This window comes from Pelophylax lessonae (assembly GCF_965119305.1).
Source record: "Pelophylax lessonae genome assembly, chromosome: 8".
NCBI classification, from domain to species: domain Eukaryota; kingdom Metazoa; phylum Chordata; class Amphibia; order Anura; family Ranidae; genus Pelophylax; species Pelophylax lessonae.
In genome coordinates this window covers 115,903,928-115,918,668 of record NC_138775.1, presented here as the reverse complement: position 1 = coordinate 115,918,668, position 14,741 = coordinate 115,903,928, and positions in this window count along the sequence as shown.

The following is a 14,741-nucleotide window of genomic DNA, read 5'->3' as shown; positions in this document are numbered from 1 at the left end:
GGCTAGGAGTAGGGGGAGTATGGAACAGGCAGCACCCTCAAACCTTCAGAAGTATGAGATGAACCCCAACAACTTGGAAAGGTGGATCTCTCTCACACGTACCAACACAGACTATCCCCCAATTTAACTGATCCCCAGAGGTTTTTGATTAAATAGCGGAATAGAAAATATGATCCCAAAAAAGTGTATGTATATCACACGTACACAACCACACTAGGCCCCAATTACTATTGTTTGTACCCCTAAAAGGCTAGGAGTAGGGGGAGTATGGAACAGGCAGCACCCTCAAACCTTCAGAAGTATGAGATGAACCCCAACAACTTGGAAAGGTGGATCTCTCTCACACGTACCAACACAGACTATCCCCCAATTTAACTGATCCCCAAAGGTTTTTGATTAAATAGCGGAATAGAAAATATGATCCCAAAAAAGTGTATGTATATCACACGTACACAACCACACTAGGCCCCAATTACTATTGTTTGTACCCCTAAAAGGCTAGGAGTAGGGGGAGTATGGAACAGGCAGCACCCTCAAACCTTCAGAAGTATGAGATGAACCCCAACAACTTGGAAAGGTGGATCTCTCTCACACGTACCAACACAGACTATCCCCCAATTTAACTGATCCCCAGAGGTTTTTGATTAAATAGCGGAATAGAAAATATGATCCCAAAAAAGTGTATGTATATCACACGTACACAACCACACTAGGCCCCAATTACTATTGTTTGTACCCCTAAAAGGCTAGGAGTAGGGGGAGTATGGAACAGGCAGCACCCTCAAACCTTCAGAAGTATGAGATGAACCCCAACAACTTGGAAAGGTGGATCTCTCTCACACGTACCAACACAGACTATCCCCCAATTTAACTGATCCCCAGAGGTTTTTGATTAAATAGCGGAATAGAAAATATGATCCCAAAAAAGTGTATGTATATCACACGTACACAACCACACTAGGCCCCAATTACTATTGTTTGTACCCCTAAAAGGCTAGGAGTAGGGGGAGTATGGAACAGGCAGCACCCTCAAACCTTCAGAAGTATGAGATGAACCCCAACAACTTGGAAAGGTGGATCTCTCTCACACGTACCAACACAGACTATCCCCCAATTTAACTGATCCCCAAAGGTTTTTGATTAAATAGCGGAATAGAAAATATGATCCCAAAAAAGTGTATGTATATCACACGTACACAACCACACTAGGCCCCAATTACTATTGTTTGTACCCCTAAAAGGCTAGGAGTAGGGGGAGTATGGAACAGGCAGCACCCTCAAACCTTCAGAAGTATGAGATGAACCCCAACAACTTGGAAAGGTGGATCTCTCTCACACGTACCAACACAGACTATCCCCCAATTTAACTGATCCCCAGAGGTTTTTGATTAAATAGCGGAATAGAAAATATGATCCCAAAAAAGTGTATGTATATCACACGTACACAACCACACTAGGCCCCAATTACTATTGTTTGTACCCCTAAAAGGCTAGGAGTAGGGGGAGTATGGAACAGGCAGCACCCTCAAACCTTCAGAAGTATGAGATGAACCCCAACAACTTGGAAAGGTGGATCTCTCTCACACGTACCAACACAGACTATCCCCCAATTTAACTGATCCCCAGAGGTTTTTGATTAAATAGCGGAATAGAAAATATGATCCCAAAAAAGTGTATGTATATCACACGTACACAACCACACTAGGCCCCAATTACTATTGTTTGTACCCCTAAAAGGCTAGGAGTAGGGGGAGTATGGAACAGGCAGCACCCTCAAACCTTCAGAAGTATGAGATGAACCCCAACAACTTGGAAAGGTGGATCTCTCTCACACGTACCAACACAGACTATCCCCCAATTTAACTGATCCCCAGAGGTTTTTGATTAAATAGCGGAATAGAAAATATGATCCCAAAAAAGTGTATGTATATCACACGTACACAACCACACTAGGCCCCAATTACTATTGTTTGTACCCCTAAAAGGCTAGGAGTAGGGGGAGTATGGAACAGGCAGCACCCTCAAACCTTCAGAAGTATGAGATGAACCCCAACAACTTGGAAAGGTGGATCTCTCTCACACGTACCAACACAGACTATCCCCCAATTTAACTGATCCCCAGAGGTTTTTGATTAAATAGCGGAATAGAAAATATGATCCCAAAAAAGTGTATGTATATCACACGTACACAACCACACTAGGCCCCAATTACTATTGTTTGTACCCCTAAAAGGCTAGGAGTAGGGGGGAGTATGGAACAGGCAGCACCCTCAAACCTTCAGAAGTATGAGATGAACCCCAACAACTTGGAAAGGTGGATCTCTCTCACACGTACCAACACAGACTATCCCCCAATTTAACTGATCCCCAAAGGTTTTTGATTAAATAGCGGAATAGAAAATATGATCCCAAAAAAGTGTATGTATATCACACGTACACAACCACACTAGGCCCCAATTACTATTGTTTGTACCCCTAAAAGGCTAGGAGTAGGGGGAGTATGGAACAGGCAGCACCCTCAAACCTTCAGAAGTATGAGATGAACCCCAACAACTTGGAAAGGTGGATCTCTCTCACACGTACCAACACAGACTATCCCCCAATTTAACTGATCCCCAGAGGTTTTTGATTAAATAGCGGAATAGAAAATATGATCCCAAAAAAGTGTATGTATATCACACGTACACAACCACACTAGGCCCCAATTACTATTGTTTGTACCCCTAAAAGGCTAGGAGTAGGGGGAGTATGGAACAGGCAGCACCCTCAAACCTTCAGAAGTATGAGATGAACCCCAACAACTTGGAAAGGTGGATCTCTCTCACACGTACCAACACAGACTATCCCCCAATTTAACTGATCCCCAGAGGTTTTTGATTAAATAGCGGAATAGAAAATATGATCCCAAAAAAGTGTATGTATATCACACGTACACAACCACACTAGGCCCCAATTACTATTGTTTGTACCCCTAAAAGGCTAGGAGTAGGGGGAGTATGGAACAGGCAGCACCCTCAAACCTTCAGAAGTATGAGATGAACCCCAACAACTTGGAAAGGTGGATCTCTCTCACACGTACCAACACAGACTATCCCCCAATTTAACTGATCCCCAAAGGTTTTTGATTAAATAGCGGAATAGAAAATATGATCCCAAAAAAGTGTATGTATATCACACGTACACAACCACACTAGGCCCCAATTACTATTGTTTGTACCCCTAAAAGGCTAGGAGTAGGGGGGAGTATGGAACAGGCAGCACCCTCAAACCTTCAGAAGTATGAGATGAACCCCAACAACTTGGAAAGGTGGATCTCTCTCACACGTACCAACACAGACTATCCCCCAATTTAACTGATCCCCAGAGGTTTTTGATTAAATAGCGGAATAGAAAATATGATCCCAAAAAAGTGTATGTATATCACACGTACACAACCACACTAGGCCCCAATTACTATTGTTTGTACCCCTAAAAGGCTAGGAGTAGGGGGAGTATGGAACAGGCAGCACCCTCAAACCTTCAGAAGTATGAGATGAACCCCAACGACTTGGAAAGGTGGATCTCTCTCACACGTACCAACACAGACTATCCCCCAATTTAACTGATCCCCAAAGGTTTTTGATTAAATAGCGGAATAGAAAATATGATCCCAAAAAAGTGTATGTATATCACACGTACACAACCACACTAGGCCCCAATTACTATTGTTTGTACCCCTAAAAGGCTAGGAGTAGGGGGAGTATGGAACAGGCAGCACCCTCAAACCTTCAGAAGTATGAGATGAACCCCAACAACTTGGAAAGGTGGATCTCTCTCACACGTACCAACACAGACTATCCCCCAATTTAACTGATCCCCAAAGGTTTTTGATTAAATAGCGGAATAGAAAATATGATCCCAAAAAAGTGTATGTATATCACACGTACACAACCACACTAGGCCCCAATTACTATTGTTTGTACCCCTAAAAGGCTAGGAGTAGGGGGAGTATGGAACAGGCAGCACCCTCAAACCTTCAGAAGTATGAGATGAACCCCAACAACTTGGAAAGGTGGATCTCTCTCACACGTACCAACACAGACTATCCCCCAATTTAACTGATCCCCAGAGGTTTTTGATTAAATAGCGGAATAGAAAATATGATCCCAAAAAAGTGTATGTATATCACACGTACACAACCACACTAGGCCCCAATTACTATTGTTTGTACCCCTAAAAGGCTAGGAGTAGGGGGAGTATGGAACAGGCAGCACCCTCAAACCTTCAGAAGTATGAGATGAACCCCAACAACTTGGAAAGGTGGATCTCTCTCACACGTACCAACACAGACTATCCCCCAATTTAACTGATCCCCAGAGGTTTTTGATTAAATAGCGGAATAGAAAATATGATCCCAAAAAAGTGTATGTATATCACACGTACACAACCACACTAGGCCCCAATTACTATTGTTTGTACCCCTAAAAGGCTAGGAGTAGGGGGAGTATGGAACAGGCAGCACCCTCAAACCTTCAGAAGTATGAGATGAACCCCAACAACTTGGAAAGGTGGATCTCTCTCACACGTACCAACACAGACTATCCCCCAATTTAACTGATCCCCAAAGGTTTTTGATTAAATAGCGGAATAGAAAATATGATCCCAAAAAAGTGTATGTATATCACACGTACACAACCACACTAGGCCCCAATTACTATTGTTTGTACCCCTAAAAGGCTAGGAGTAGGGGGAGTATGGAACAGGCAGCACCCTCAAACCTTCAGAAGTATGAGATGAACCCCAACGACTTGGAAAGGTGGATCTCTCTCACACGTACCAACACAGACTATCCCCCAATTTAACTGATCCCCAAAGGTTTTTGATTAAATAGCGGAATAGAAAATATGATCCCAAAAAAGTGTATGTATATCACACGTACACAACCACACTAGGCCCCAATTACTATTGTTTGTACCCCTAAAAGGCTAGGAGTAGGGGGAGTATGGAACAGGCAGCACCCTCAAACCTTCAGAAGTATGAGATGAACCCCAACAACTTGGAAAGGTGGATCTCTCTCACACGTACCAACACAGACTATCCCCCAATTTAACTGATCCCCAAAGGTTTTTGATTAAATAGCGGAATAGAAAATATGATCCCAAAAAAGTGTATGTATATCACACGTACACAACCACACTAGGCCCCAATTACTATTGTTTGTACCCCTAAAAGGCTAGGAGTAGGGGGAGTATGGAACAGGCAGCACCCTCAAACCTTCAGAAGTATGAGATGAACCCCAACAACTTGGAAAGGTGGATCTCTCTCACACGTACCAACACAGACTATCCCCCAATTTAACTGATCCCCAGAGGTTTTTGATTAAATAGCGGAATAGAAAATATGATCCCAAAAAAGTGTATGTATATCACACGTACACAACCACACTAGGCCCCAATTACTATTGTTTGTACCCCTAAAAGGCTAGGAGTAGGGGGAGTATGGAACAGGCAGCACCCTCAAACCTTCAGAAGTATGAGATGAACCCCAACAACTTGGAAAGGTGGATCTCTCTCACACGTACCAACACAGACTATCCCCCAATTTAACTGATCCCCAGAGGTTTTTGATTAAATAGCGGAATAGAAAATATGATCCCAAAAAAGTGTATGTATATCACACGTACACAACCACACTAGGCCCCAATTACTATTGTTTGTACCCCTAAAAGGCTAGGAGTAGGGGGAGTATGGAACAGGCAGCACCCTCAAACCTTCAGAAGTATGAGATGAACCCCAACAACTTGGAAAGGTGGATCTCTCTCACACGTACCAACACAGACTATCCCCCAATTTAACTGATCCCCAAAGGTTTTTGATTAAATAGCGGAATAGAAAATATGATCCCAAAAAAGTGTATGTATATCACACGTACACAACCACACTAGGCCCCAATTACTATTGTTTGTACCCCTAAAAGGCTAGGAGTAGGGGGAGTATGGAACAGGCAGCACCCTCAAACCTTCAGAAGTATGAGATGAACCCCAACAACTTGGAAAGGTGGATCTCTCTCACACGTACCAACACAGACTATCCCCCAATTTAACTGATCCCCAGAGGTTTTTGATTAAATAGCGGAATAGAAAATATGATCCCAAAAAAGTGTATGTATATCACACGTACACAACCACACTAGGCCCCAATTACTATTGTTTGTACCCCTAAAAGGCTAGGAGTAGGGGGAGTATGGAACAGGCAGCACCCTCAAACCTTCAGAAGTATGAGATGAACCCCAACAACTTGGAAAGGTGGATCTCTCTCACACGTACCAACACAGACTATCCCCCAATTTAACTGATCCCCAGAGGTTTTTGATTAAATAGCGGAATAGAAAATATGATCCCAAAAAAGTGTATGTATATCACACGTACACAACCACACTAGGCCCCAATTACTATTGTTTGTACCCCTAAAAGGCTAGGAGTAGGGGGAGTATGGAACAGGCAGCACCCTCAAACCTTCAGAAGTATGAGATGAACCCCAACAACTTGGAAAGGTGGATCTCTCTCACACGTACCAACACAGACTATCCCCCAATTTAACTGATCCCCAGAGGTTTTTGATTAAATAGCGGAATAGAAAATATGATCCCAAAAAAGTGTATGTATATCACACGTACACAACCACACTAGGCCCCAATTACTATTGTTTGTACCCCTAAAAGGCTAGGAGTAGGGGGGAGTATGGAACAGGCAGCACCCTCAAACCTTCAGAAGTATGAGATGAACCCCAACAACTTGGAAAGGTGGATCTCTCTCACACGTACCAACACAGACTATCCCCCAATTTAACTGATCCCCAAAGGTTTTTGATTAAATAGCGGAATAGAAAATATGATCCCAAAAAAGTGTATGTATATCACACGTACACAACCACACTAGGCCCCAATTACTATTGTTTGTACCCCTAAAAGGCTAGATGAGGAGTAGGGGGAGTATGGAACAGGCAGCACCCTCAAACCTTCAGTATGAGATTGTGTTCACTGTACCCCACAAAGATTGAGTTCACTGCACCCCACAATGATTGTGTTCACTGCACCCCACAAAGATTGTGTTCACTGCACCTCACAAAGATTGTGTTCACTGTACCCCCCAAAGATTTTGTTCACTGCACCCCACAAAGATTCTGTTCACTGTACCCCACAAAGATTGTGTTCACTGCACCCCAAAAAGATTGTGTTCACTGCACCCCAAAAAGGATGTTGTTCACTGCACCCCAAAAAGGATGTTGTTCACTCCACCCCAAAAAGATTGTGTTCACTGCACCCCACAAAGATTGTGTTCACTGCACCCCAAAAATGATTTTGTTCACTGCACCCCAAAAAGGATTTTGTTCACTGCACCCCAAAAAGGATGTTGTTCACTCCACCCCAAAAAGATTGTGTTCACTGCACCCCAAAAAGATTGTGTTCACTGCACCCCACAAAGGATTTTGTTCACTGCACCCCAAAAAGATTGTGTTCACTGCACCCCAAAAAGGATGTTGTTCACTGCACCCCAAAAAGGATTTTGTTCACTGCACCCCAAAAAGATTGTGTTCACTGCACCCCACAAAGGATTTTGTTCACTGCACCCCACAAAGATTGTGTTCACTGCACACCAAAAAGGATTGTGTTCACTGCACCCCAAAAAGATTTTGTTCACTGCACCCCAAAAAGATTGTGTTCACTGCAGCCCAAAAAGATTGTGTTCACTGCAGCCCAAAAAGATTGTGTTCACTGCAGCCCAAAAAGATTGTGTTCACTGCAGCCCAAAAAGATTGTGTTCACTGCAGCCCAAAAAGATTGTGTTCACTGCAGCTCACACACAGAAAAATGGATGTGGATCACTGACACCTGCCTATCTCCAATCCCACACCACACAGCAATATCGATTGTAGTTTGTAGAACACAGTTTCCCTAAAATTCAGCAGACTCTGTCCCTAACAGGATTGAGAAGAGATCGTAGATCAGGATTGAGTGCAGATTCACCCCACCCCCCACACAGCAATATCGATTGTAGTTTGTAGAACACAGTTTCCCTAAAATTCAGCAGACTCTGTCCCTAACAGGATTGAGAAGAGATCGTAGATCAGGATTGAGTGCAGATTCACCCCACCCCCCACACAGCAATATCGATTGTAGTTTGTAGAACACAGTTTCCCTAAAATTCAGCAGACTCTGTCCCTAACAGGATTGAGAAGAGATCGTAGATCAGGATTGAGTGCAGATTCACCCCACCCCCCACACAGCAATATCGATTGTAGTTTGTAGAAGACACTGACCCTATATAATTCAGCAGACTCTATCCCTAAAATGCCTACAACTCGCCCTGCCTAAACACTCCGACCTGTCCCTCAATTCTATCCGGACACAAATGGTTTTTTCCTGCCTATCTTTCCCTAATCAGCAGCCAGCACGTTGATGTGTGCTCTCTGTCCCTGAATCTAAGCAGCATAATGACGCCGCTGCGGCTGCCTCGAACTTATAAAGACTTGGTCACATGCTTCAGACGGCCAATCACAGCTACTGAGACATTTGCAGGCATGGCTGGGATGGCTTAAGGCACACCAGTTAAACGATTGTTGATTGGCTGTTGAAAGCCCGCCATGAAAAGAGCGCCAAAGCATGCAAAACCCGGAAATAAAACGACCGAACACGGAGTTTTACCCGAACATACAGTAAAGTGTCCGTGTCCGTGTTCGGGTACAAAAAATCCAATTATTCGGTACGAACACGAATAATACAGTCCGTGTTCGCTCAACACTAATTTTGACTAAAAAAGGCTTTTTAGACAATTGGAGACCAAAATACTGAAAAAATATTTTCAGGCCATTAGAGACCAAATGCAGTTATCTTGTCTAAAACCGGCTTTTTAAGACTAAAAGACAAAAATACAGTCATTTTGACTTAAAAAATTTTTTCAGACCTTTGGTGACCAAATGCAGTTCTTTTGACTAAAAAAAAAGGCTTTTTAGACACTTGAAGACCAAAATACAGTCATTGTGACCCACATAGTTTTGTAGACCATTGGAGACCACATGCAGTTATCTTGTCTAAAACCGGCTTTTTAAGACTAAAAGACAAAAATACAGTCATTTTGACTTAAAAAAATTTTTCAGACCTTTGGTGACCAAATGCAGTTCTTTTGACTAAAAAAAGGCTTTTTAGACACTTGAAGACCAAAATACAGTCATTGTGACCCACAGTTTTTCAGGCCATTGAAGACAAAATGCAGTTATCTTGTCTAAACCGACTTTTTAAAGAATCTAAAAGACAAAAATAGTCATTTTGACTAAAAAAACATTTTCAGACCTTTGGTGACCAAATGCAGTTATTTTGACTAAAAAAGGCTTTTTAGACAATTGGAGATCAAAATACTGAAAAAATATTTTCAGGCCATTAGAGACCAAATGCAGTTATCTTGTCTAAAACCGGCTTTTTAAGACTAAAAGACAAAAATACAGTCATTTTGACTTAAAAAATTTTTTCAGACCTTTGGTGACCAAATGCAGTTATTTTGACTAAAAAATATAGAGAGACCAAAATACAGTCATTTTGACCCAAAACATTTTTTGAGGCCATTGGAGACAAAATGCAGATTTCTTGTCTAAAACCGGCTTTTTAAGACTGTAAAAGACAAAAATACAGTCATTTAGACAAAAAAATAATTTTCAGACCTTTGGTGACCAAATGCAGCTATTTTGACTAAAAAATGCTTTTTTGATACTTGGAGACCAAAACAGAGTCATTTTGACCAAAAAATAAAATTTCAGGCCATTGGAGAGCAAATGCAGTTATCGTGTCTAATACAAGCGTTTTAAGACTTTAAAAGACATAAATACAGTCATTTTGACTAAAAGTTTTTTCACACCTTTGGTGATCAAATAAAGTTATTTTGACTAAAAAAAGGCTTTTTAGACACTTGGAGACCAAAATAGAGTCATTTTGACCCAAAAAAATTTTTCAGGCCATTAGTTACCAAATGCAGTTATTGTCTAAAACCGGCTTTTTAAGACTGTAAAAGACAAAAATACAGTTATTTTGACTAAATTTTTTCCAGACCTTTGGTGACCAAATGCAGTTATTTTGACGAAAAAAGGCTTTTTAGACAATTGGAGACCAAAATACAGTCATTTTGACTAAAAAATTTTTTTCAGGCCATTGGAGACCAAATGCAGTTATCTTGTCTAAAACCGGCTTTTTAAGACTAAAAGACAAAAATACATTAATTTTGACTTAAAAATTTTTTTTCAGACCTTTCGTGACCAAATGCAGTTATTTTGACTAAAAAATATAGAGAGACCAAAATACAGTCATTTTGACCCAAAACATTTTTTCAGGCCATTGGAGACAAAATGCAGATTTCTTGTCTAAAACCGGCTTTTTAAGACTGTAAAAGACAAAAATACAGTCATTTAGACAAAAAAACTATTTTCAGACCTTTGGTGACCAAATGCAGCTATTTTGACTATAAAAGGCTTTTTTCATACTTGGAGACCAAAACAGAGTCATTTTGACCAAAAAATAAAATTTCAGGCCATTGGAGAGCAAATGCAGTTATCGTGTCTAATACAAGCGTTTTAAGACTTTAAAAGACAAAAATACAGTCATTTTGACTAAAAGTTTTTTCACACCTTTGGTGATCAAATAAAGCTATTTTGACTATAAAAGGCTTTTTTCATACTTGGAGACCAAAACAGAGTCATTTTGACCAAAAAATAAAATTTCAGGCCATTGGAGAGCAAATGCAGTTATCGTGTCTAATACAAGCGTTTTAAGACTTTAAAAGACAAAAATACAGTCATTTTGACTAAAAGTTTTTTCACACCTTTGGTGATCAAATAAAGTTATTTTGACTAAAAAAAGGCTTTTTAGACACTTGGAGACCAAAATAGAGTCATTTTGACCAAAAACATTTTTTCAGGCCATTGGTTACCAAATGCAGTTATTGTCTAAAACCGGCTTTTTAAGACTGTAAAAGACAAAAATATTTATTTTGACTAAATTTTTTCCAGACCTTTGGTGACCAAATGCAGTTATTTTGACTAAAAAAGGCTTTTTAGACAATTGGAGACCAAAATACAGTCATTTTGACCCCAAAAATTTTTTCAGGCCATTGGAGACCAAATGCAGTTATCTTGTCTAAAACCGGCTTTTTAAGACTAAAAGACAAAAATACAGTCATTTTGACTTAAAAAAAAATTCAGACCTTTGGTGACCAAATGCAGTTATTTTGACTAAAAAAGGCTTTGTAGACGCTTGAAGAACAAAATAAAGTCATTTTGACCAAAATAGTTTTTTCAGGCCATTGAAGACAAAATGCAGTTATTTTGTCTAAACCGGCTTTATAAGAATCTAAAAGACAAAAATATTCATTTTGACTAAATTTTTTTCCAGACCTTTGGTGACCAAATGCAGTTATTTTGACTAAAAAAGGCTTTTTAGACAATTGGAGACCAAAATACAGTAATTTTGACCCCCAAAAATTTTTCAGGCCATTGGAGACCAAATGCAGTTATCTTGTCTAAAACCGGCTTTTTAAGACTAAAAGACAAAAATACAGTCATTTTGACTTAAAAAAAATTTCAGACCTTTGGTGACCAAATGCAGTTATTTTGACTAAAAAAGGCTTTTTAGACACTTGGAGACCAAAATACAGTCATTTTACCCAAAAAGTTTTTTCAGGCCATTGGAGACAAACTGCAGTTATCTTGCCTAAAACCGTCTTTATAAGACTCTAAAAAACAAAATTCAGTTATTTTGACTAAAAAATGTTTTCAGACCTTTGGTGAACAAAATGCAGTTCTTTTGACTAAAAAAGGATTTTTAGACACTTGAAGACCAAAATACAGTCATTGTGACCCACATAGTTTTGTAGGCCATTGGAGACCAAATGCAGTTATCTTATCTAAAACCGGCTTTTTAAGACTCTAAAAGACAAAAATACAGTCATTTTGACTAAAAAATGTTTTCAGACCTTTGGTGACCAAATGCAGTTCTTTTGACTAAAAAAGGCTTTTTAGACACTTGAAGACCAAAATACAGTCATTGTGACCCACATAGTTTTGTAGGCCATTGGAGACCAAATGCAGTTATCTTATCTAAAACCGGCTTTTTAAGACTCTAAAAGACAAAAATACAGTCATTTTGACTAAAAAATGTTTTCAGACCTTTGGTGACTAAATGCAGTTCTTTTGACTAAAAAAGGCTTTTTAGACACTTGAAGACCAAAATACAGTCATTGTGACCCACATAGTTTTGTAGACCATTGGAGACCACATGCAGTTATCTTGTCTAAAACCGGCTTTTTAAGACTGTAAAAGACAAAAATATTTTTTTTTTACTAAATTTTTTCCAGACCTTTGGTGACCAAATGCAGTTATTTTGACTAAAAAAGGCTTTTTAGACAATTGGAGACCAAAATACAGTCATTTTGACCCCAAAAAATTTTTCAGGCCATTGGAGACCAAATGCAGTTATCTTGTCTAAAACCGTTTTTTTAAGACTCTAAAAGCCAAAAATACAGTCATTTTGACTAAAAAATTATTTCCAACCTTTGGTGAACAAAATGCAGTTCTTTTGACTAAAAAAGGATTTTTAGACACTTGAAGACCAAAATACAGTCATTGTGACCCACATAGTTTTGTAGGCCATTGGAGACCAAATGCAGTTATCTTGTCTAAAACCGACTTTTTAAGACTCTAAAAGACAAAAATACAGTCATTTTGACTAAAAAATGTTTTCAGACCTTTGGTGACCAAATGCAGTTCTTTTGACTAAAAAAGGCTTTATAGACACTTGAAGACCAAAATACAGTCATTGTGACCCACATAGTTTTGTAGGCCATTGGAGACCACATGCAGTTATCTTGTCTAAAACCAGCTTTTTAAGACTAAAAGACAAAAATACAGTCATTTTGACTTAAAAAAATTTTCAGACCTTTGGTGACCAAATGCAGTTCTTTTGACTAAAAAAAGGCTTTTTAGACACTTGAAGACCAAAATACAGTCATTGTGACCCACAGTTTTTCAGGCCATTGAAGACAAAATGCAGTTATCTTGTCTAAACCGACTTTTTTAAGAATCTAAAAGACAAAAATAGTCATTTTGACTAAATTTTTTTTCAGACCTTTGGTGACCAAATGCAGTTATTTTGACTAAAAAAGGCTTTTTAGACAATTGGAGACCAAAATACTGAAAAAATATTTTCAGGCCATTAGAGACCAAATGCAGTTATCTTGTCTAAAACCGGCTTTTTAAGACTAAAAGACAAAAATACAGTCATTTTGACTTAAAAAAATTTTTTCAGACCTGTGGTGACCAAATGCAGTTATTTTGACTAAAAAATATAGAGAGACCAAAACACAGTCATTTTGACCCAAAACATTTTTTTGAGGCCATTGGAGACAAAATGCAGATTTCTTGTCTAAAACCGGCTTTTTAAGACTGTAGAAGACAAAAATACAGTCATTTAGACAAAAAAACAATTTTCAGACCTTTGGTGACCAAATGCAGCTATTTTGACTAAAAAAGGCTTTTTTGATACTTGGAGACCAAAACAGAGTCATTTTGACCAAAAAATAAAATTTCAGGCCATTGGAGAGCAAATGCAGTTATCGTGTCTAATACAAGCGTTTTAAGACTTTAAAAGACAAAAATACAGTCATTTTGACTAAAAGTTTTTTCACACCTTTGGTGATCAAATAAAGTTATTTTGACTAAAAAATAGGATTTTTAGACACTTGGAGACCAAAATAGAGTCATTTTGACCAAAAACATTTTTTCAGGCCATTAGTTACCAAATGCAGTTATCGTCTAAAACCGGCTTTTTAAGACTGTAAAAGACAAAAATACAGTTATTTTGACTAAATTTTTTCCAGACCTTTGGTGACCAAATGCAGTTATTTTGACGAAAAAAGGCTTTTTAGACAATTGGAGACCAAAATAGTCATTTTGACTAAAAAAATTTTTTCAGGCCATTGGAGACCAAATGCAGTTATCTTGTCTAAAACCGGCTTTTTAAGACTAAAAGACAAAAATACATTAATTTTGACTTAAAAATTTTTTTTCAGACCTTTTGTGACCAAATGCAGTTATTTTGACTAAAAAATAGAGAGAGACCAAAATACAGTCATTTTGACCCAAAACATTTTTTCAGGCCATTGGAGACAAAATGCAGATTTCTTGTCTAAAACCGGCTTTTTAAGACTGTAAAAGACAAAAATACAGTCATTTAGACAAAAAAACTATTTTCAGACCTTTGGTGACCAAATGCAGCTATTTTGACTATAAAAGGCTTTTTTCATACTTGGAGACCAAAACAGAGTCATTTTGACCAAAAAATAAAATTTCAGGCCATTGGAGAGCAAATGCAGTTATCGTGTCTAATACAAGCGTTTTAAGACTTTAAAAGACAAAAATACAGTCATTTTGACTAAAAGTTTTTTCACACCTTTGGTGATCAAATAAAGTTATTTTGACTAAAAAAAGGCTTTTTAGACACTTGGAGACCAAAATAGAGTCATTTTGACCAAAAACATTTTTTCAGGCCATTGGTTACCAAATGCAGTTATTGTCTAAAACCGGCTTTTTAAGACTGTAAAAGACAAAAATATTTATTTTGACTAAATTTTTTCCAGACCTTTGGTGACCAAATGCAGTTATTTTGACTAAAAATGGCTTTTTAGACAATTGGAGACCAAAATACAGTCATTTTGACCCCAAAAA